This window comes from Bombyx mandarina, chromosome 09 (assembly GCF_030267445.1).
Source record: "Bombyx mandarina strain Sakado chromosome 09, ASM3026744v2".
In the NCBI taxonomy this organism is placed as follows: domain Eukaryota; kingdom Metazoa; phylum Arthropoda; class Insecta; order Lepidoptera; family Bombycidae; genus Bombyx; species Bombyx mandarina.
The window spans coordinates 8318015-8340178 of NC_143216.1; the positions used below are offsets into that span (position 1 = coordinate 8318015).

Genomic DNA, 22164 nt, shown 5'->3' on the forward strand with positions numbered 1-22164 from the left:
TCGTGGAGGGCTTTGAAATCATACGTCTGTAGTAGTGGTATTTTCACTTTTATTTTTAAGCATCTTTCAAACTGGAAAACATGACTGTTTCGCGACAGAAAGAGGCAAAATGGTAGTACGATTTTTTCAGAAACGATAAGGGAAGATCTTCAACGTACGGGTGATATTGCTTGGTGGCTTGACGGTTCGGAATGGTATCTTTGAAAACTTCTCTTGAAAATATCGCTATCACGATTCAAGCATTTGTCTGATATATTCAGTTATTTGATAGATACTGCTAGAAGTGTTTACACACATTTATAATATTTCTAGGCTATTTACTATTTCATTTCTGATTTACAGATATTGAAGTAATTCATTTGTCATGGAAGTCATAAGTACGTCTAATAAACGTATTTTACTACTATAGATTTTTAGTGGCAAATAAAAAAAAAAATTGTGGCAGATTTAAAAGTAACAATTTAGTCGATTTGGGACGAAAATACCTCAAATATATCCTCATACCATCTGAAATCTGAGGGGCAGCCCAGAATAATTTTCGGCTCCATTTACTTTATTACCTTCTTGTGGGTAACGAGCACGTGCTCGTATCCAACATAGCATGTGGCACATTATGGTGACATGCTTCATATTGTTATCAAGACATCAATTAGTAAGAAGAAGCTTGTTTTTTGATAGCACTATTTAATATTACCTTACTTTACGTCTCAAGGAATTCAGTGTTTTTCGCATTGTAGTCTCTCTGTTCTAGGAGTTCTCTCTGCTCTGTTCTGTCTGCGCATCCGTAATATGAAAATCTGAGATACTCTATTGATCAAACGATAATTTTTAAATTTAAATTTATAGCATTAACTGGTGAATGTGCTCATGGCTTATCTCGTATTGAGTGGTTTTCGGACCCAACAGACAGGACAATGTGAATATCCTCTGTCAAAGGCATGACGTCTATATTTGAATTTTAGTGCTGACTAACTGATAATGTCTTTGCCGTAGTAAGAGGCAGGACCCGTGCAGACTTATAAGATACCATAAAATCATTATAATTTAACGAGTCATTCAATTTCGAATACTGCATAATAATTTATTTTTATATATATATTCGATGTAATAACTATATAGTATAAAACAAAGTCGATTTCTCTGTCCCTATATCCCTATGTATGCTTTCTTTAAAACTACGCAACGGATTTTGATGCAATTTTTTTTAATAGATAGAATGATTGAAGAGGAAGGTTTATATGTATAATAACATCCATTAAATAGTGGAGAAATCAATAATAAATTACAGTTTCCGAAGCGAAGCGAGGGCGGGTCGCTAGTAAATTGATATTATGAAATTTTGTTGGACACAGTAGTCAAAATATACGTTAGATCTTATCGGCACTGAAGGCAAATGTGTCGTGTCAATAATAATTTATAACATCGAGCGGAAATTCATCCATCCTAATTTGCCATGTCCACGTAAACTGACTTCAAATTGTACCGCAAAATGCTCGGCATAAATAAAAGTGTTATTCGAAAAATTTTAAAGTTCAGGTTAAAGAATATTTTTTGTTTATAGACCGTTAAATCAAAATGCTGCAGGCAACTGTATTCATTTCTTGATTCGTCCGTAGTATATAGTATCCTTATCTTTATTGGTAGGCAGCAGCGTCTTCGCTCTGTCCCTGGTATTGCTGATATTTGTGAATGACAGTAGCAGTCACCCTCAAGTGGGCGATAATAATATGCTCGTCATCCATACAAAATATTAAAAATAAAAGTAAAATTTCCTTGTAAAAGTAAAAATTCCTTTCCTTAACAGAGTAGATAATTTAATGAGTGAGTGGTTCCTGTCACTCAGAATTATCAGCAATGTCAGGGACACAGGCAAGTTACTGCCTATCACTTAGGCATATGTACAAATCTCGTCGACAAAATATATTGGGGTTACACGAAATTTCCACTAAATAAAACAACAAATATTTTATACCTAGTTCAGTAAATGAACCATACAGAGAACCCTTTACAGTAGGGTGTTAGTTTATTGTTGTTTGAGCACCATGTGTCAAGATGCCAAATGAATAGGTTCCCATTTGAATAAGTATATAATAGAAATTGGTCAGAGATATTGTTTAATGAAAACTTAAAATTAACTTAAGAGGTTGAAGGCCGCTGTTCGCGTAATTTAAAAAAAAAATGCGAACTTTTGATATATTGATATTTGTAAATTCATAACGTGTGATTATATTATATTAATCAAATCGCATCTTATTGTTATATCGGGCCTAAGCGATCCGACGCCGGTTGTATTCGTATCAAGCGGTGTCACTTAGCCGGTGTTCAGATTCCGTACGAGGATACGTTTTGTGTTCATCATTTTATGTACATCTCGTGTTCAAGAATTACTTTTACAGTGAAGGAATAGAATAAAAATAGAAATCTGGTGTAAAAATCCAAACACAAAAAAGTATGAGTAATTATCGGTGGTAGGACGTATTTTAATTCTGAACTATTAGATATCAACATCCTGTCTTTTGGCTTTGGTAGCCACTCACCGAGAGAACTGTGTGCTAGTTCGTCTAAGGAAGTAAAAACTAAAATCCTCCGGCACTTGTAGCAAAGCGTAGCACCGTATTGTGTAATCAGCTGAATTCACTTATTAGTAACTGGAAATGTCTCAATTGCGTTTGTCCATAATCAAAACTGTAAATTTAAATTGTGCTTAAGTATTGATTAAGTACGCTTTGAGTTGATAATGCTTTATGAATTTACATCTCTCTGTCGCGAATATTTGTTGTTTGTACTTAGAGCGAAATGAAATCAAGAGATATAATATAAACTTTTTTAATAACTGTTTTCCTATAATTGATATATGAGTATCCGGTATAAAACTTCGTTCTTTTCGTATACAAATCAAGTTTTTTGTATCAAAACTGTGTTTGTACAGTTTATGAAGGTGTCCTTTTGAAAAAGGAAACTCGTTCCGGTATTGAAACGATTACAAGATTTTATTCAATATACAAAATTACCCCCGGACTACAAATTGAAACCGAATAGATAAATTGGAGGACTCCGGTAGCAGCGTCTCGCATATCGCAATGACCTATTAGTTTGTATAAAGATCCACTTACTGTCATTCTGTAAATGCGCTCGAATAAATAGTTGGAGGGACACACTCAAGTTGCGCCGTTCACATTACGACGAGAAAAAATTGTCAGAAACGTGATTCTCTGAGTGACGGAACAATAGGTTTAATCTTCGCGTAAAAGAAAACGTGAAGTCGAAACTGAATGGCTAGACGATGAGGATTCCAAAACCTTTTACTTTTTTCTACGTAAACTGAAGTCACTCGTGAAGTGATGGAGTTGTTAATGATGTATTTTTTTGTAATATTCGAGAATTATATGCTTATTATGGGAAAGTTAATTTGAATTGTGATGATTTATTCTTTAATAAATCATCACAATTCAAATTAGGTGGTAGGACCTCTTGTGAGTCCGCGCGGGTGGGTACCACCACCCTGCCTAATTCTGCCGTGAAGCAGTAATGCGTTTCGGTTTGAAGGGTGGGGCAGCTGTTGTAACTATACTTGAGACCTTAGAACTTATATCTCAAGGTGGGTGGCGCATTTACGTCGTAAATGTCTATGGGCTCCAGTAACCACTTAACACCAGGTGGACTGTGAGCTCGTCCACTCATCTAGCAAAAAAAAAAAAAAAATTGGAATTTTATTCTACAATAGTAAAACAAGTAGGTTAAGCAATTCTAATGAGGAAACTTTCATGGATTCTGCGATTAAGAACAGTAGAGCTACCGCTAAGCCTTTACGAACTAAGTCTATATGACGTGGCTCAACCTTCTGGAAACTTTACTATATAGAGGAATTTGAATAGCCGACGTGAAATCTTATTCATTTTGCGTGCGTACAATAATCCTAAATGCTCTGAGTGGTAGGAAAATAAACGAGTAATATCACACTTGATAGTGGATGTTGGCCGACCGCGTATTACACAAACACGGCGCTTGACGGCACAATTTGTTAGGACCGTTCTTTGTAAACGTCCCGCTTTGTGATTCACGTAAACACAGCGCGAACATTTTGACAAGTGGAATTTGTTCTGCAAGAGAGGGTGGAAACACGCATTGCTCCTATGATAAGTTTGCTGTTGCGTAAGTGTGTTTTTGTACGACTTTATTTGTTACGCACGTTTATGCTCCCTAAAATCAGTGTGCGCTTTATTTGTATTTCTATTTACGCAAATTTGAGATGCGTAGTCTGTGTTAAAAATCTTTGTGATAGAGAAAGTCTTCTTTTTTTAAGTTACAGATTGTAAGTTGAGCCGCTTACTGTCGGATTAGAGTTTTAGGCCACATTCAAAAGTTGCAACATACACTCAAGGTAAGAAATATTTTGAGAGGAAAAAAATAAGAATAGGGCACGACTATTACGGATAGATGATGGGTAAATAACAACAAAATCGTAGCTGTCGCATACCAGTTTGTTTTGATAAGTAATCGATAAATTGATAAATAAGCTTTTATTGCTACCCAAGAACCTAAATATTACAAAACATCAAGTATTGCTGATTCGATTATGAGATATTCGAAATTTATTCGATTCGTAAATATAAAAATATAATTAAATTAAAAAAAAACATTGCTTCCACTTATTTTCAAATAAATGGTACATTTTTTACAAGAAACATAGTTATTATTGTAACCTCTGCTAGAAAGTTGTTGTTTGGACTAAACCAACAGCGAGCCAGAGGACTTCTGATGAAAAGTAAACGAGCTTGCGCATGCAGCATTTTTCCGACGTTTAATTTCCTCCTGTAAAGTTTTAATTTGAGATATAAAGCGTGCTTAAAAGCGGTGTCTGGCAAGTTTCATCATCGCACAGATGCTTCGGTAGGAAGCTTACTTTATACACAAAGCCTACAAGTACAAAAGGCCCTGCCTCCGCTCCATTTTGTGCCCGACAAGCCGGCAAGTCATGGAACGAGGAGTTTCAACTCTATTTTGACGGTTTTAATGTTAAAGTGACGAGAACACTTAAAATAATTTCATTTACATCTTGTTGTTGCAGTGACAGCTCACTAAGACTCCGTAAATTTGTTTATTGTGTGAAATACAGCAGTAAATTGTGGGTGATTTAATGATCTTTAACTTTCGGCGTGTCAACAATTTTGTGATGCGTAAAAAAAGCTTTCTTCTCCTGTTTACGAATAACGAATTAATTACATATAATAAGTAAACGTAAAAGTTTTGGTCATGTTTTTTTTTGTATAAATTATTTTATTCGAATTTAATAAATTTTATTAATTTATCCAGACGTGTAAGACTTATAAATAGGTCACGATGTTAAACGCGCTGTCGCGGCTCGTTACCATAATTTATCTATCAATTTCTGTACGAAACAGTAATTTAGTGTACCATTTTGTAGAGTGAGAGAACTGTCATTTCACTCGAATTAAAATTTCTGCCTCAATCTTCTTATTTTCACGGTGCCCTTTCAAGGGCATCGTGAAAATAAGGCTTTGATATATATGGTCAACCAAAATTGCATAATAAATTGGACCGTTTGACTGTGCAAAAAGGAATAACATCTTTAATGGGCACCTTTGATGGATTCAAAAGGCCAAAACCCAAAATATCTTCAGTTTGAATAATAATTAATATAAATATAGCTACAAAATCCTTTTATAGTTAAATCTGTGATCAATCTTAAAAACACCGTTAGCCTAAATATTAGCCAATTGCATTGAAATTATAGCCAATAAACAGAACGCAAGGTAGAGAGCAAACGTTAAGGCCGCGTCACACGCACCTGTCCACCGATTAAACTGCCCGATATCGCACCGTTTCATTCCCAAGCCAATTTCCAGGGCTGCTTGAGAAAAATTACGAGTAATAGATGTGCGTTCGAAATAGTTTCCTTTCAGGAAATTGCACTGTGGAAATGAGATTCTGCGCTCTAAGGTGATCTTCATAAAGCTTCTTCCTTTGTGCTGTTACCTTTTAAAATCCCGTCTATTAAGTGTCTTTAAAATCAACTATATATTGTGATGTGATTTTTGAAGATATTATAGGTTTTCATAAATTTAATGTTCAAAATTATCAAATAAATTTGCGTTGCGTTAACCCTAGCAGGGGGGGGGGACGTTTTCTGCTCCACATTAGTATTTTGGCAATAATAATATAAATTGCTTTCAGACGTTACAAGATCCCCCCTACCCTCCCATTCTGGCGGTGCCAGACCGACGATACAGAAATAGTGTTAAGTTCTTGGTCTATTATTAAACCGAGACTTTTGTATTTAGAACGTTGCACTTTTGCGATTGAAACTACGTATCTAAACTTACCAGAGAATTGGAGGATTTCTATTTATTTATTTGTGGATCTGAAAACAAAATTTAAATAAGATCATTTCTAGTAACACAAAAGAACAAATAAATTTATAATATAGCCGTGGATATTTTGGGTATTATACATTTTTATAAAATAATGCTTACGATTGTTTATTCGGAATTTAAATCACAATGTAGCGAAATACTTATTACAGGTATGATTTTGTATTTAAATAATAGAAGTAAATAAATAATAAATATTGATAAATAATGAAACACTCAATTATACTACTAGTAAAGTAAAAATTCATAGTTATTAAAAAAATGACTGTATATTTTTTTTTATAATTTTTGTACTATAGAAACGAGATTTAGAACACGTGTCTTACGGTGGATGACTGCGTTTACATTTTTGATGTTTATGGGATCCGGTAACCACTTAACACAAGCTGGGCCGTGAGCCAGTTCGCCTTGCCGAGCAAGAAAAAATAATTAGAAATCTAAAAATCCGTGTATCATAGCAAATATGAGGTGTAAATTTCAACTGTTTTTAAATTATTCATTTGTTATATACATATTAATATGAGCTATGATAAATACCAAAAATTAAATAAGGAAAGAATATTGCCGTTTAGTTATATGAATTTTCTCAGCTTACCGAGATGCCACTTCCCTGGCTCTTAAAGATAAAATATTTTCGAACAATAACGGATATTAGAACTGTCAAACTTCAAAAATGTCTTAGCCTGTTTTTGACGTAACCGATAAGGTCGCTAAAAAGGGGAGGCATCGTATCTTTTACACAGATATTTAATGTTGACTTCCATCAATCGTCTTCCAATGCTGTTTGCGTTTAATTTTTCTTCAATTACTCTTCAGAATAAATTACGTAAAATCTGTACGTAAAGTTGAAATAAATTAAGTAAAGGTAAACACGGGAGGTCGCTCACGCATGGGTATGTTTGGAAGGCAACGACCGCGCGTTCCACCCGCCCCGGCGTCGAGCCGGAAGCGTATTGTTTGCGGGGCGACCACGACACGGCACCACATCTCTCGCATTTCATTGGGAACGCGCCTAAAATATACTGCGCAAATTTACGCACGAAGACGTGTGTCGTGCGGTTTATAACTTGTATCTGAGGGCGTGTATTTCCGACATAATTGAAACTACAAGTTTATTGTATAATGATAGTCTAAGAATGTATTTATACATTGATGTATATACTACTTGTAACACATATTTGTTTATATTAATTTACTAGCTGTACCCGCCCGCTTTGCTGGACATTTAAAATTAACATTATTATTTCTCACCCCCACGAAGATTCTCATCATTAACGCCCTCGCAACTGGTGTAAGGAGACCAACACTCATATAAATATTAGCATATCCATGAAGTATATGTATTTTCTACATGGATACCAAGTTTCAAGTCAATCGGATGCATGGTTCAGTAGTTATAACGGAATAACCGTAAAAACCACTGTAGTTTTATATATTAGTATAGATTTGACTTGCACGGGTAGGTACCACCATCCTGCTTTTCTCTGCCGTGAAGTACCTATGCATTCTGGTTCGAAGGGTGGGACAGTAGTTATATAATGTGATTAAGATTTCGACTTAACTTTGACCTCATATCCAAAGGCAACATTCACGTGGTAATGTCTTTAGGCTCTGGTAACCACTTCACACCAGGTGAGGTGTGGTGAGCTCATTCACGCATCGAAGAAAAAAAGCTTAGTAAATAGTGATTAAGGTTAATATCTATGTATTTCATGTTGTGAATATTTCTTTTAATTTACACGTTTGACACGAAAAAATCGCTATAGTTTAATTCTAACATAAACTTCTGAACGTGATGGATACAGGAAATGTACAAAGTTCTAGTACCGAACCCTGTGGTCTCACATTACGCTCTACATTAGTTATGAAACAAAATAATAAATTTCGCGGACCACAGTTTTGTTACGCAACGCAATTCGATGTTGGTCATGTACACCCGAAGGCTTTGTGCGTAATTTACCTAGTCAGGTCATAAATTCTGTCACATGTTTAATGTAAAATAATTGAAACAAGTTTATTCATTATGTAACCATTCATATACTAAAATGAACATAACAAAACATAGATTCTTATGACACTAAAGTTTATTCAAAATGACCTCCGTGATTTTGAATACAGGCCTTCAATCTGCGCGGCCAGTCGTCTATCGCAGCACGAACGAGGTCCATGTCAATATCGGCGGCTGCCTTAATCAAGGATGTCTTGAGTGACTCCAAATTGGGATGAGGCTTTAAGCACGCCTTTTCCTCCAAGTGTTGCCATGTCTTGTAATCTAACGGATCCATATCTGGACTGGAGGAGGGCCAGTCTTCGTGCCGGATGAAGTCGATTTCACGCGCCGCCAGCCAGTCTTGTGTGCTCTTCGCTCTATGAGCTGGCGCCGAATCTTGTTGGAATACCCAGTGCCTGATATTGAACATGGTATGAGAAACAGGTTCCACAAGGTTCGTCAGGACTGTATTTTGATACACAACTGCATTCGTTTTTACACCTTTCTCACAAAAATGTACCTCTGTTAAGCCCCAATAAGAAACTCCCAACCATACCATGAGCGAGGATGGAAAATGACCTCGTTGGATACGCGGAATACGGTTGCTCGCTTCTTCACTACTGTGTGCGTACACCTTATCATTTTGTTTGTTGTAGCTTTCTTCTACGGTAAAATTTTTTTCATCCGAAAAAAGATTTTCCAGATATTTTTTTCCCGCGTACCGCTTCAACAAAGCGCGGCATCTCTTCAATCTCAGGTCCATTAGACGACCATTGAAACGATGTCCTGTTTTTCTTCGATATGCCCGAAGCCCTAAGTCTTCATTTAACACCATTTTCACCGTGGTTCTGCTTAACCCCATCTGAAGGGCCAACAGTTTCTGCTTACGTTTGGGATTTCTTTGAATTCGCGCCTTCACAGCTTTTATCACTGCTGGAGTCCTAACAGACCGAGGGCGACCACTTCTTGACCTGTCATCTACACTAGAGTCTTCATTGTATCGTTTGATGGTACGATAAACGAATCTTTTGGTTATATTCAAATTTTTCAGTATGTTAAAAATTTGAATTGGCGCGTAACCGCAACGATGCAACGCAATAACTGCAACACGGTCTTCTTTAAGCGTCCACTCCATATTTAAAAACGAGTGAAAATTCTAAAAGTATACATTTTTATTTTCATGAACAATTCGAAATTCGAATTCAATAAACTTTTTTGTGGCCAGCATTCTAAAAGAAAAGTTTTTAATGTGTGACAATACTTATGACCTGACTAGTTATATATTAATACATGAAGCAAAAACTTTGTATCCCTTTTTACGAAAATTGCGCGAACGGAGGAGTATGAAATTTTCCACACTTATAGAGAATATAGAGAAGAAGTGCACAATGCTAATATTTTTTTAAAATAATTCATAAAAGATACATTAAGTCAATAAAGAAAACATTACACACACTACCATAGATTATACACTTAATATATGCACACTACCATTTATTTGACACATATACTCTTTGTTTATTGCACTGAAGTATTGTCAAACTTTTGTTATTGCATAGTCTGTAGTCTAATTGAAAATAGGTTAGTATTGTTTATTTTTAATATTACGAGTGTTTGTCTATAGTGTAGTCTTGGCGGAATCTGTAATAATCGGACCATAATAATGTTGAAACTTATAATTTCAATTAATTATAGTCGAATTTCGACTACTGCGGGACCACTAGTTTCTTATAAAAACGGAATCATTTGGGACTTGAAATAATCGCATCACTCGATACGAATACACCGTGAGTTTTACTCGTCCGACCGCATACGCACCTAAACCATTTTTATATGGTTTCTATTAAATTAGTAGATATTATTTTGATTGACGGAAACTCTACCACAGTATTTTATACCTGAAGGGCAAAAAATTACAAAACGACTTAATCTTTCCATTTGCACAAATTAAACCGCATCGCATTCCTTGTTTTTCTCTTCATGAGAATACACACAATATATCCACTGATACTTAGCATGTGGATATATTCAACGGGAGGTAAAGGGATTATAAAGGATGACGTAGGTCGACGGTATTGTATCAAAACATTCACAAACAACTTTGGAAATTCGTCCAATAGCAAAAGAATTTTGTTATGAAACGTCTTTAGCCGCGGCCCTTCAGAGAGCTTTCTGATTTTCAGCCGTTGACTAAATGGGACTGACAGTTTCCAATAAAGATTAATCATTGTCACATAACTTGAAATAGTACAGTTATTATACTTAGCAATATTAAATCTATGATTGCATGTCTTTTGATGAATTTATTTCAAGTCTAACAGTACAAATTGTATTAGATAATCAATGGTGCACATTGTGTTTTAAACTGAAATTTTAAGACAACGGGAAATAAACGAACCAGATTAAGTACTGTCAATATGAATGACACATGACGTTCTGTATACACTCGTGTAGATAAGGTTCTCGCGTAGCTGTTTCGTGGAGAGGCGACGTTCGCAACTCAGAACATTTGTATAGCAGACTCTCTTAGCCTTTCACCTACATCCATCGTAGCTACACTTGACACAGTCGAATGTCTACACCGTTGTTGCGTTGTTGTCATACAGTGTTTCTATGACGTATTCGACTTCAATTTGTACGTTAGAATAAAATTCACCGGAGCTCTAGAGCAAAGAAAATAATGTTCTAATCCGATAATTGAAGGAACGAAACATACAAAACAAATTCCGAATTCCCGAATTCAGTTGGATTCGTAACAAAAATATTCTTTTTACAACCATTTTATATAAGACTAGCGACCCGCCCTCGCTTCGCTTCGGAAACATTAAAACACACATGAAACCAAAAAAATAAAATAAAATAAAATGAAAAAAAAGTAGCCTATGTTCATCAGGGACAATGTCGGCTTCTAATGGAAAAATATTTTTTCAAATCGGTCCAGTAGTTTCGGAGCCTATTCGAAACAAACAAACAAACAAATCTTTCCTCTTTATAATATTAGTATAGATTGTGAGTTAAAATACGTATTAGGAACGTATTTTTAGAAAAATATGTACCAGCGTAATATGACCCCCGGAATAGTCGCATTGTTCGATACAAATACGGCTGGGTGACTTCGAATTTGAAAAAAAATTAACTGTGACTTAAATATTTCTTTGGAACTGAACCTTAAAAATCCACACAAAGTATATAGTAGGCTGTTGAACAATAAACCAACCAGGAACATTGAACCACCACCATGTTGAAAAAAAAACGTGTGGTACTCGGAAGCTATTGCATAGCATTTTTTATCAACTTATGCAATTATAATTAGACAATGATAATTTAATATTAAAACAATAATAAAACAAGACCACGCTATATTAAACATTAATAAAAGCAAAACCTTAACTGTCCCCTTCACACTCATAAGCTAGACCGCACGAGAGAGAGATGGGCTGACTTTTCATTATGCGCATGCAGTGTGACGTCGCGCCATGCGCTTATTCACAAACACTACACAAGCGCAACGTGTGAATGTGTTGAACGCGAGCTACATGGTAAGCGGAGTGAGGGGTGTAAGGTTTTTTTCGTTACGGAATTTCATGATTCGGTCGCCGCGCACAAGGCCCGCGATAAAAGCTATGCAATAGCTTAAAAACTCTCTGGCTTTCTGTAACCTGAATATGAGAAACTGTATAAAATTGCCTAAACCATGACACCAAAACGAAATTCTTAACTTTAATTTCTAACAAGTTATATAGCTTGGAAAAAAAGTTGGTTCACTGTTCAAAAACGCACCCTACGATTAAAATGATAAATGCTACTAAATGAATATGTTTCAAATATTTCCCCTAAGATAATGTTTAATATTTCTTCTTATTATTATCATCATTACCGAGTTGCATTAAGTTCCGAGATATTTTCCAAACGGAAAGTGACGTCGGGTCGTTTCCTCAAAGCACCCGGCGAGAGCATCGTGGCGTCTAGCATTCAAGTCACAGCCTAACCTAACAATAGATTATAGACGTAGCTTACTGCCAGCTTATGCGAGTATATGGGCTCAAACATCTAACAAGTATTTTTAACACTACATTTCTGAAATTAAAATAATTATAAATTATGAATACTAGTTAACATATTTCGTTATAAAATAAGTGTGTGGTTTCTTCTGGTCTTGTCAATAGACTAGTGTGAAACCGTTGTCTTTTAAGGAAAATGCCCATCTCATGGTAAGTACCAGCGTAGTTCGTGGACGTTAGCAATCACAGTCACAAAATTATTACTGGTGGTAGGACCTCTTGGTAGTCCGCGCGGGTAGGTACCACCACCCTGCCTATTTCTGCCGTAAAGCAGTAATGCGTTTCGATTTGAAGGGTGGGGCAGCCGTTGTAACTATACTGAGACGTTAGAACTTATATCTCAAGGTGGTTGGCGCATTTACGTCGTAGATGTCTATGGGTTCCAGTAACCACTTAACACCAGGTGGGCTGTGAGCTCATTCACTCATCTAAGCAATAAATAAATTAAAACATAATACCAATATCTGTAAGTCATGATACTAAATGTGTTCAACAATAATATGTGTTCATTCCCAATATAGGCTAATCTCTTCTCAAAAGCGTGATATGTACATTATATTGGAATAATTAGTTCTATGTTTCATGTGATTATAGAGATGGATTAGAGCTACGTGACCAACTTAATTGGTAGCTGATTTCAAGCCGCTTTTAGGTACATATATGACGTGATTTAACAACTGCCATCTGTCCATCAGTCAATGAATTTATTTAAGCCCACTGAATAAATTATACACTGCCACCCCGTTATACTGATATGAAAAAATTGAGAGCTTACTGAATAAAACTCATGAATGACTCAATCTCGCATTTGTTCATGTTTTATTGTGTGCTTTGACCTTTTTTTCTGTGAAAGAAGATCAATTAGAAACTAAATGATAAGAATTGAGTTAAATAATATTCAATGAATAAAAAAAAAAAAGTCAATCCGCCGCAATTGAGTACATATATAAATCTAACTTTATTTATTCTGGATATACTAATAGTGTAATTAACTAAAGAAAAAAGAAATACAAAATCAACGTTTGGTAGTAGCGATAGGAACACCCTTATTAATTTAGGCAAGAAATTATAACAAATAAGAAACATGACTGCCATTCCAAAAATATAAAAAAAAATACCTAGCAACACTCTGGATGATATAAAGTTTCTAACGATACCACATCCAAATAAAATCTATTCAGGCTTTTAAAAGTTATGGTGGAATAAAGAATCCTGAAAACAGTACATTCCTTTTATGGGCGGTCGTGTCATCTAGTAAAGTTAACTCAAAATTTTCGAAGCCGTTTTATTTTAACACGTCATAATTACATTTAAAATTGCATAAAAAGTTTTATCAATATATTAGATGGATAATAAGGCTCATAATTTGAACCATTAAAGTAAGATCAGGCTGTTAATTGCTCCATGTGGGTTAATGCATTTAGTGGTACATCACGACTCATGAAAGCAATTTGTGCCAACGTCTTTGGTCCCTGGTGTAGACGTTAAGTAACCGCGTGTAGAGTTAATGTACTCCAACATTCGAAATTCGTGAACTTAATACGAATGATCACAAAATACCTATTATGCATATAGCGCCAGCTAAAACATGCCTAGCTGCTTAATTATACCGCCCACCTTGAGACATGAGGTCGAGTACATGAGAGAAATTATTATTTCTACAGATTGGAACTTGTATGAATGATGACTTCAAAGCAGTAGAGCTGATCTACATAATATCTATGCTAGTTAAATATCGGCTATCCGCCATTGTTAAACTATTTATCATAATTATAGTATTATTACAATTAATGTTATATTTACCTACGGTTTTACGATTTATTCTCGCGCTTATTACATACATTTTATAATTTTCGAGTCCCTAAATTTTTGTAACTTTCGTGGTTTATGTGGATTTGTTCAAAATCAATTACATATTCCGGTTAAATTTGAGCCGAAAATCAAAATCAATCAAAAGATAGATTTCTGAGGCTTAGTGACTTGATTAGTTATTTTTGAAGCATTTTGTTAAGTATTTAATTTGTTTATATATTGAAATTCATTTCAGATAATCGAGATGTCCGTAAATTGTTAATGATCGAATAAAGTCAATAATAATAGCTAAGAGCAAGTTACCATATTTAACGCGATCTCAATATTATAATGAGAATGAAAAGTTTCTAGACTTACATGCATGGAACGAAATGAGTTGGATAATACTTTGTGAAGTCGTAAAGTTCTGAATAAAGCAATTATACATCAGCAAGGCAGAAATGGAAACAGTTTTTTAAATGTATTTAAGTGTATTATTATTTTTTAGCAACGACCTTCGAGATCAAACGATATAAGGTTGTGTTAGGGCGTGATGCAAGACGGCGCAGGTAGGTACTACTACATTCCTGCCTATTTCTGCCGTGAAACAGAAATGCGTTTAGAACTCATGTTTGAAAGTGGGTGGCGGCATTTACCTTGTTGATGTCTATGGGCTCCAGTAACCCTTAGTACCAAGAGTGCCGTCCATCAATCTAAATAAAAATAAAAACGTATCTATAAGGTCGTTAAACTTTTGAAAAACAATAATTGTAATAGTTGATTTGCGAAATGAAATCGGTATGTCATTGAATATCAATTTAAACAATAAAATTTATTTTAAATCATTAACAGATTGAAATGGAAAATTACGTTGCAAATCCGGAACCACGCGCTTCTTCTTCTTGAGCAGTAATTCTCGCTGATAATCCATTACCAATGTTACACGCTGGGGCTCAGGATAAATAAACGTTCCACCAAAGTACAACTGAAAACTGTATTGACCACTTTGTTTTTTTTTTTTTTTTTTTTTTTTTTTTTTTTTTTTTTTTTTTTTTTTTTTTTTTTTTTGTCAGGAGGAAATCGCCGGACTAAACCTCCTGTCGCTCAACAACCAACGTCCAAACCTCGCATGAGACAGAACTCATGAAGAGGCAAAGGGGGGAAAGTGAAGCGTTTAATGCGGAGCACATCTCTCCCATCACCCTCTCCCTCGGGACGCCGGACCGGCGGTCGTCGGCGCCACGACCACCAGCCCTCTCGGTCGGCAGGCTATCCGAAGCCCGCCTAGATGGCGCCGGTTAGAGTGAGCTATCCTACGGAATACCCCGCTGGACCAGAACCAGCGTGGGTCGAGGATAGCCGGCCTTCCATCACCCGGATGCTCTTGCGTAAAACGCGTGCAGAGCAGCTTGCACGTCGTCTTCTTAGGCCCCCCTCGCCGGTCCCCAGACCGACATGTGAGGGGGGACCCGAAACACTTAGAGGGCCAGGGCTTGGGCGAGATCCGCCTCCCTGGCCCCCGCTCGACGGCGACGGGATTGTGCGTCTCTCACGCGCCCCGCCGCCTCCTTCTGCGAGATGGTGCACTCGCAGAAGTCGAGCATCGCCTTCCACGACTCGTCGTCGCCGAGCATCGATGCCACAACACTCGGCAACGACAAGTCGTTTCCTACTTTTGCGACGAGGACACGGCGCCACCCCTCCCATGCGGGGCAGGCGACGAGCGTATGCTCTGCCGTGTCCAAGTCGCAATCACAATGGTGGCACTCTGCCGTCGGCTCGGCTCTGATCCGGTGCAGGAACTCACCGAAGCAACCATGCCCAGTGAGCACCTGCGTGAGCCGGAAAGTGAGGCGTCCTCTGTCACGATTCACCCAATCCACAAGGACCGGGCGAATCGCCTCGACGGTCCTACGACCGGCCGAAGGATCAGCCAGCCGTCTGGACCATGACTCCAGCACGGACCGCCGAGATTGGGCCCTCCGCGCTCTGACCACACTGTGGCTGGGACGCGCCACGCCCCGGGCGCGAAGGTCAGCCCGCCACTGATAGTCAGCGGCGAGCGCCTCCGCTTCCAGAGCCCAAGGCGGCGTCCCAGCCAGTACACACGCCGCCTCAAAGGAGATGGTGCGATAACCACGGATGACCCTGACCGCGATGGTGCGTTGCGGCCGTTGCAGCAGCTTCGCCACCCCCGCGGCCAGGGACTGGCCCCACACAGGCGCCCCGTATAGGGCCATTGATCGCACCACCCCCGTATAGAGGCGGCGCGTCACCTGGTCAGGCCCCCCGACGTTGGGCAGAAGCCGGCTTAACGCGCCGGCCACCCCCAACAAACGAGGGACCAGGTGCTGAAAGTGAGCACGGAAGGTCCAACGACTGTCCAGAATGAGGCCGAGGTACTTCAACTGCACCCCGACCCCAATCCGGACGCCTCCAACCACGATATGGGCATCGACAGGTGGCACTCTCCGGGGCCTGTGGAACCACATGGCCTCGGATTTACTGAGTGCCACGTCGAGGCCCAATCTCCTGATTTTGCCGACGACATGCGCCACCCCAGCGGTAGCAAGACGGGCAGACTCAGCAAAACTCCCCCCCCGGGCCACGACCAACGTGTCGTCTGCGTAACAGATTACGCTTAGGCCCGGGAGGAGGGCACCCCTCAGTACCCAGTCATACCCGATATTCCACAAAAGGGGGCCGAGCACCGACCCCTGTGGAACACCGCGCACGACCGGGAACCGGTGCACGATCCCACCGTGTCCGGTACACGTGACCGATCTGTCCTCCAAGTAGGAACCCACCAGCCGGCGAAGGTAGGGGGGCACTCCGTGCCGTTCCAGCGCCCCCCCTATCACGGACCAGGGCAGGGTGTTAAACGCATTGGCGATGTCGAGAGACACCGCCAAAGCCACCCCACCCCTGGAGACGGCCTCCTCCGAGAGGGCCCGCACGCGAAGGATCGCGTCTACCGTTGAGCGGCCCTCTCGGAAGCCATACTGCTCCGCCGACAGATCGGGTCCCACCCTGACCAGATGCTGGATGATGCGGGCCGCCAGAATGCGTTCCAGCAGCTTGCCCACCTCATCCAGCAACACGATGGGACGGTACCCGGCGGCAGTATCCGCCGGGCGCCCCTCCTTTCTCAACAGCACGAGTCTGCCCGTCGTCCACGATGAAGGAAACCGTCCCGACTCGAGGCAGGAGTTGTAAAGCCTCAGGAGTCGGTCCCCTAGGGCACCAAGAGCCAAGGCCCAAACCCGGACATGCACGCCGTCCGGGCCGGGTGCAGTGTCTTTCGCGCACATTTTGCGCACGGCCACACGGAGCTCCGCCCCGGTTATACGGGGCACCTCAGCAGGGACTTCGCCGTCGTATTCCGGCGGCGCGTCCATAGCGGGAGCGAAAAATCCCTCCCGCTCCTGCGGGAACAGCGCCGAGACGATGTCCCGCAGCTGCTGAGGCTGGAGACGCTCCGTGATCGGGGGGGCCCATGGGCGCATTTTATTGCGCACCATATGATAGGGCCGCCCCCAGTATTTACCACTTAGAACACTCAGAAAAACTTTAAAATTCTTAATTCACTTTTTCCACTTCGCTTCAGGTGATCGGTTCGCTGTTTCGCTTCGAGTAGTTCCGATTACTAACTGACTGCGTGCCATCTCTGCAACGCTACGTCGATACGACATCCCTAGAATTGTCGAAAAAATTCCTCACAAGTCGAGTATTTTCGATGTGTGTTTCCGCTATCTGACAATAGATGGCGTTGCAATTCTTGATCGTTCTAGACGTTACTAGATCTTTTGGCATTCGTTTCGACTCTTAACCAGCGTAACACTAACATGGCTTACGCAACTCACTAATCGAAAATTACGTAAAATAAAACACACAATTCTTACACAACATGAATCTCAAAAGGAGTTCGGCAGTGATCTTTTGATCTCCGCCCCCATGTATGTATATTACAAATCGATTCCGTTATATTAATGATAAAAAATATAACATACGCTCGGCATACATTTAACATGTTTACATTTCGTACCAAACATTCATTTGTTTGAAACAGTATTTCGAGAACCTGATCTTTATTTAATGTTTACTCAAAGTAAATTGCGATACTCGAATTCTATTTAGTTTCTTATAAAACTCTAAACACACCCCGACGTTTAATGAAAAAGGTTTTATTGGTAGCGGGATATGTTGTAAGTCCACAAGAGTAGATACCGTCATCCTGCTTCCACTGAGTAATACTTCCCAGCTTAAAGATTAGTGGAACAGCCTATAAACAATACATTTAAGTTATTAGACTCGCGCTTAGGGTCGATCGATGCTGGCGAAGAATGTTTGGTGGATAGCTATCACAGAACACAAGGAATTTGACAGGTGCCGAGAACTCGCTTACGACACGAAACGCTTGAAAATAAGATAAGCTTGCATACATACAAGTTCCGAACAACATCATTCGAACCGTCGGTCTGCCGAGCAATATCACCCGCTCGGTGGAAGATCTTCCCTTTGTCGTAGACCTCTCAAGCTCCGCATAGCCATACGTCTTGCATTCTAAAACAATTCAGGATTGACAACCGCAACCCCGTCTCCACAATTTTCCTCTACAGGATACTCCAGTACTCAGGTCACACAATTACAGGCAATGACAGTAAAACGTCTCGAGGAACAAACTTTAGACGTTGGTCAGACCAGGTGGCCGTAGAACTCAAAACGCCAATGCTTCAGGGTCTCCATCAGGCCGAAGATCGTAGCCAGTGGAGGAGCTGCATCAATTTCGTTGAAGCCAAGATCCTCATTCATTGATCCTCATTGAGAAGGAGCAAGAGGATACTTATTTGATTCAATTATTTAATATAATAATATGTATCTATCCATATAATAAGATTTTATTCTATGGTAATACTACTCATTAATGTATTCACCGTAATTCTCTAAGCACTTTTTAAAAGGAAATGCAAAATATTTGAGTGAAGCTCATTAACTAGACCAAAGGTTTAAGCATTGTGAAGCCGTTTTTAAAATGCACAGCAATGCTATACGCCTTCTAAAGATATAAATTTCCCGCCTATCGTTTGAAGAGAAGTATTGATTTTTAATTTGCGCGGTTAAATCTAGATTGCGCAATCTGATTATAAATGGCGTAAGGGCAGGGGTCGATGTGGCACTACATTAAACACATCTAAGTTAACGTCAAGGGATAATGACCCTTATTTACGAAAAACCGACACGTACAAGGGCCAGGAAAGGTCTTCAAAGGGTGCCAAAACCATACCGATTTACTGTGAACGTTTAAATTATCAACTATAGTTTTCGTCACAAAAACCGTTAGTCCTCTGTGAAAATATAATTAAGTAATCGATTAACATTTCAGTACAATACATAAATAAAAGAGTGTTTTTGGTATAATTTAAAGTGATAATAGTACCAGATAACCGTTATCCTACGCTTCGAACTCGATTATTTCCTATCAAAAATAAATATAATAGAATTATGGTACGGACTCGTACGAGATGCTAAAATTCCCTACCACATAAAACACTTAAAAAGATAACACTTTAGCCCCAATTTAGATCTAACTGTGTCAAAATATGAAATAATCTCTTTAAAAAAACTTGTAGTTTTTAAATTAATTTATTCACTAAATCTTCAAACTATTTTATAACTTGTTGTATTGTACAATTGAGACATCAAACTCATTTTCTAAGGTGAATGGCGGAATTTACTTTGGAATTAATGTCTTTTGATTACAATAACTTGTCGCTAATTCACACAAAACAATAAAAATAATATCGATAAAATAGATCGTTAGTTAACTCTCAAAGATTTTATTTCGTTTCGTGAATAAATAGCAGATGGAAAATTCAGGCTTGTTACAAACAAAACGAAGTGTATTTAGGCGAACATAATACGCCAACGATGATTGCTTAAACTCAGAGTCTTCTCACCTGTACTTTCACCTCCCTTCGCATACATTAACACGTAACGTCGTTTCATAGTATTTATTTGAATCTTTCACTTAATTAATTTCGTGAACTGTTTCATCACAATATTCCCGAGTACATTCAAAATCTACAAACGTTGATAAGGAAATGAAAGCAAATAAGCTGCACAAATATCAAACAGATCATCATAACTAATAACATTGAAATACGTCGGTAATTAGTATTATTGTTTGTAAGCAAATCACGAACAAAGTTAGCAAGGCAAGTTAATCGTTCGTTCTTTGTTACAAGTACCTAGATAGTCTTAATAGCATTAATTTTCGCAAATTTATGACCGTCTGAATAACTTTTAATTTAAATGATGATAGATAGATACACAATTAAGATAGCTACACAGATGAGGGTGCGAACTCTTGAATGTAAACATTAAGTTCGTGTAAAGGGACAATCAAAGAGAAAGTCCCTTGATGCTCGGAGGCAACAAGGAAACTCTAATTAATTGAAATATTTATGACGTCAACCGTGGGAGCTTTGTTTCTGCGATTCAATTGAACTCACTGATAATATTAATTTTAGAGATGCTTATTGTATTGAATCAGGAATAATAAAGCAGTCAATTTAATGAGATTCGTAAATTGGTTGTAAGCTGATCTTAATGGGCGTTGTGAGCTGTCACGGATTTATGTCGCAGACTTTTCTATTTTTGTCGCGAACCAATAACGAATTTGAAGAGTAGATAGCAATAGAGTTCAGGTTTCGACCTAGTTTCAATGTGGATATTATCTTAGAATGTAAGCTCCGGCGATCTTAAATTGTGAATATCTCGGTAAAAATGCATTAAATTTTTGTCTCAAGCCTTAACTTTATTTATAAAGAAAAACAATGCAGAACGGTTGACACAGAAGAAGAGATCCATTACATTTCTCTAGCGACACTTTCCAAAAGCGACTCGATCGGCGAAGCTAAATTAGGATTGACGCCGACAGGTTTTGTAAAAGCATTGCACTGTTGAATTATTAAGGCAAGTCTGGCTGGCTCTATATTCGTACTGCTTGCTGGCAGCCTACATTCGTGTATAGATAGATACACGTAAAATAATGAACACTTCCGTTTACAGAAGCAAGCTCATGTTGAATTCTGACAAACGAATAGTGACGCTCGGATGAATAAAACGTTTTATTGTTTTCTACTAAAATTGAGTGAGCTGTGAGGAAAAGTACTTGAAATTATTATAAATTCCATTGTTATCACTTTTGAATTTTCAACCATTTAAAATTTTTTTATTGGTCATAAATAAAGCATGTTACTTTATTGGTTTGGGTAAAACAAACAGTGTACCGCTAAGTATAATATATGTACACAGAAATTATAAATTTATATCACTGATATTTTTTGCTTGTTACTATATTTATTTTATTTAATCACGTATACTTTTAACGGAATAATTTGTGGACAACGTTCCCATTAAAAGCACTTTGCTGGACGAAAGTTTCAGCCGTGAAACGTTCTGTTGATTGGTTGTACACACAAAGATTTTATAAAATCGTTAACGGTTAAAGTGAAACACTAACTCAATGTTGCTAGGTAAAATGAATATACAACAACAATGAACTATGTGAGCAAAACTATGCCTTCGGAAATTCAGTTTTAAGCTTATTGAGAGGAAGGAAAAGTTTGAAAGCAGTTTCATGAAAATTTAATGCTTTCGGGAACTTACGAGAACGTGTAATTTTGAGAAAGAGGGGGCGGGTTACAGTTTGTTTTTATAAAAAAATTAAGGTGACTATCAATATGTCACCAAATAAGAACGGGAGATTTTAAGTTTCAATTTTTTTTCCGAGGCAAGTAGACGGATTACGGTTCACTGGCAACGAGCTTTTATTGGAGCCAATAAGTGCTACGATGTGAATAGGTCGACGACGAACACGAATATCATCTTGAGAAATAAGATTGAAGATGCAATATTTTACTTACTA

General features: G+C 38.4%; 1 protein-coding gene across 9 annotated transcripts in view; it reads right to left on the reverse strand.

The window, feature by feature from the left end:
• Positions 1-22164, reverse strand: part of mub (poly(rC)-binding protein mub) — a 166959-nt gene that overhangs the window by 77141 nt on the left and 67654 nt on the right. For 7 of the 9 annotated variants that reach the window (XR_016323558.1, XR_016323557.1, XM_089729836.1 and 4 more), the window contains one exon: positions 6345-6382. The exons of the other annotated variants lie outside the window; for them this stretch is intronic. The gene's annotated coding sequence lies outside the window, so the exon portion shown is untranslated. The remainder of the gene's footprint in view (positions 1-6344; positions 6383-22164) is intronic. 9 annotated transcript variants of the gene reach the window in all.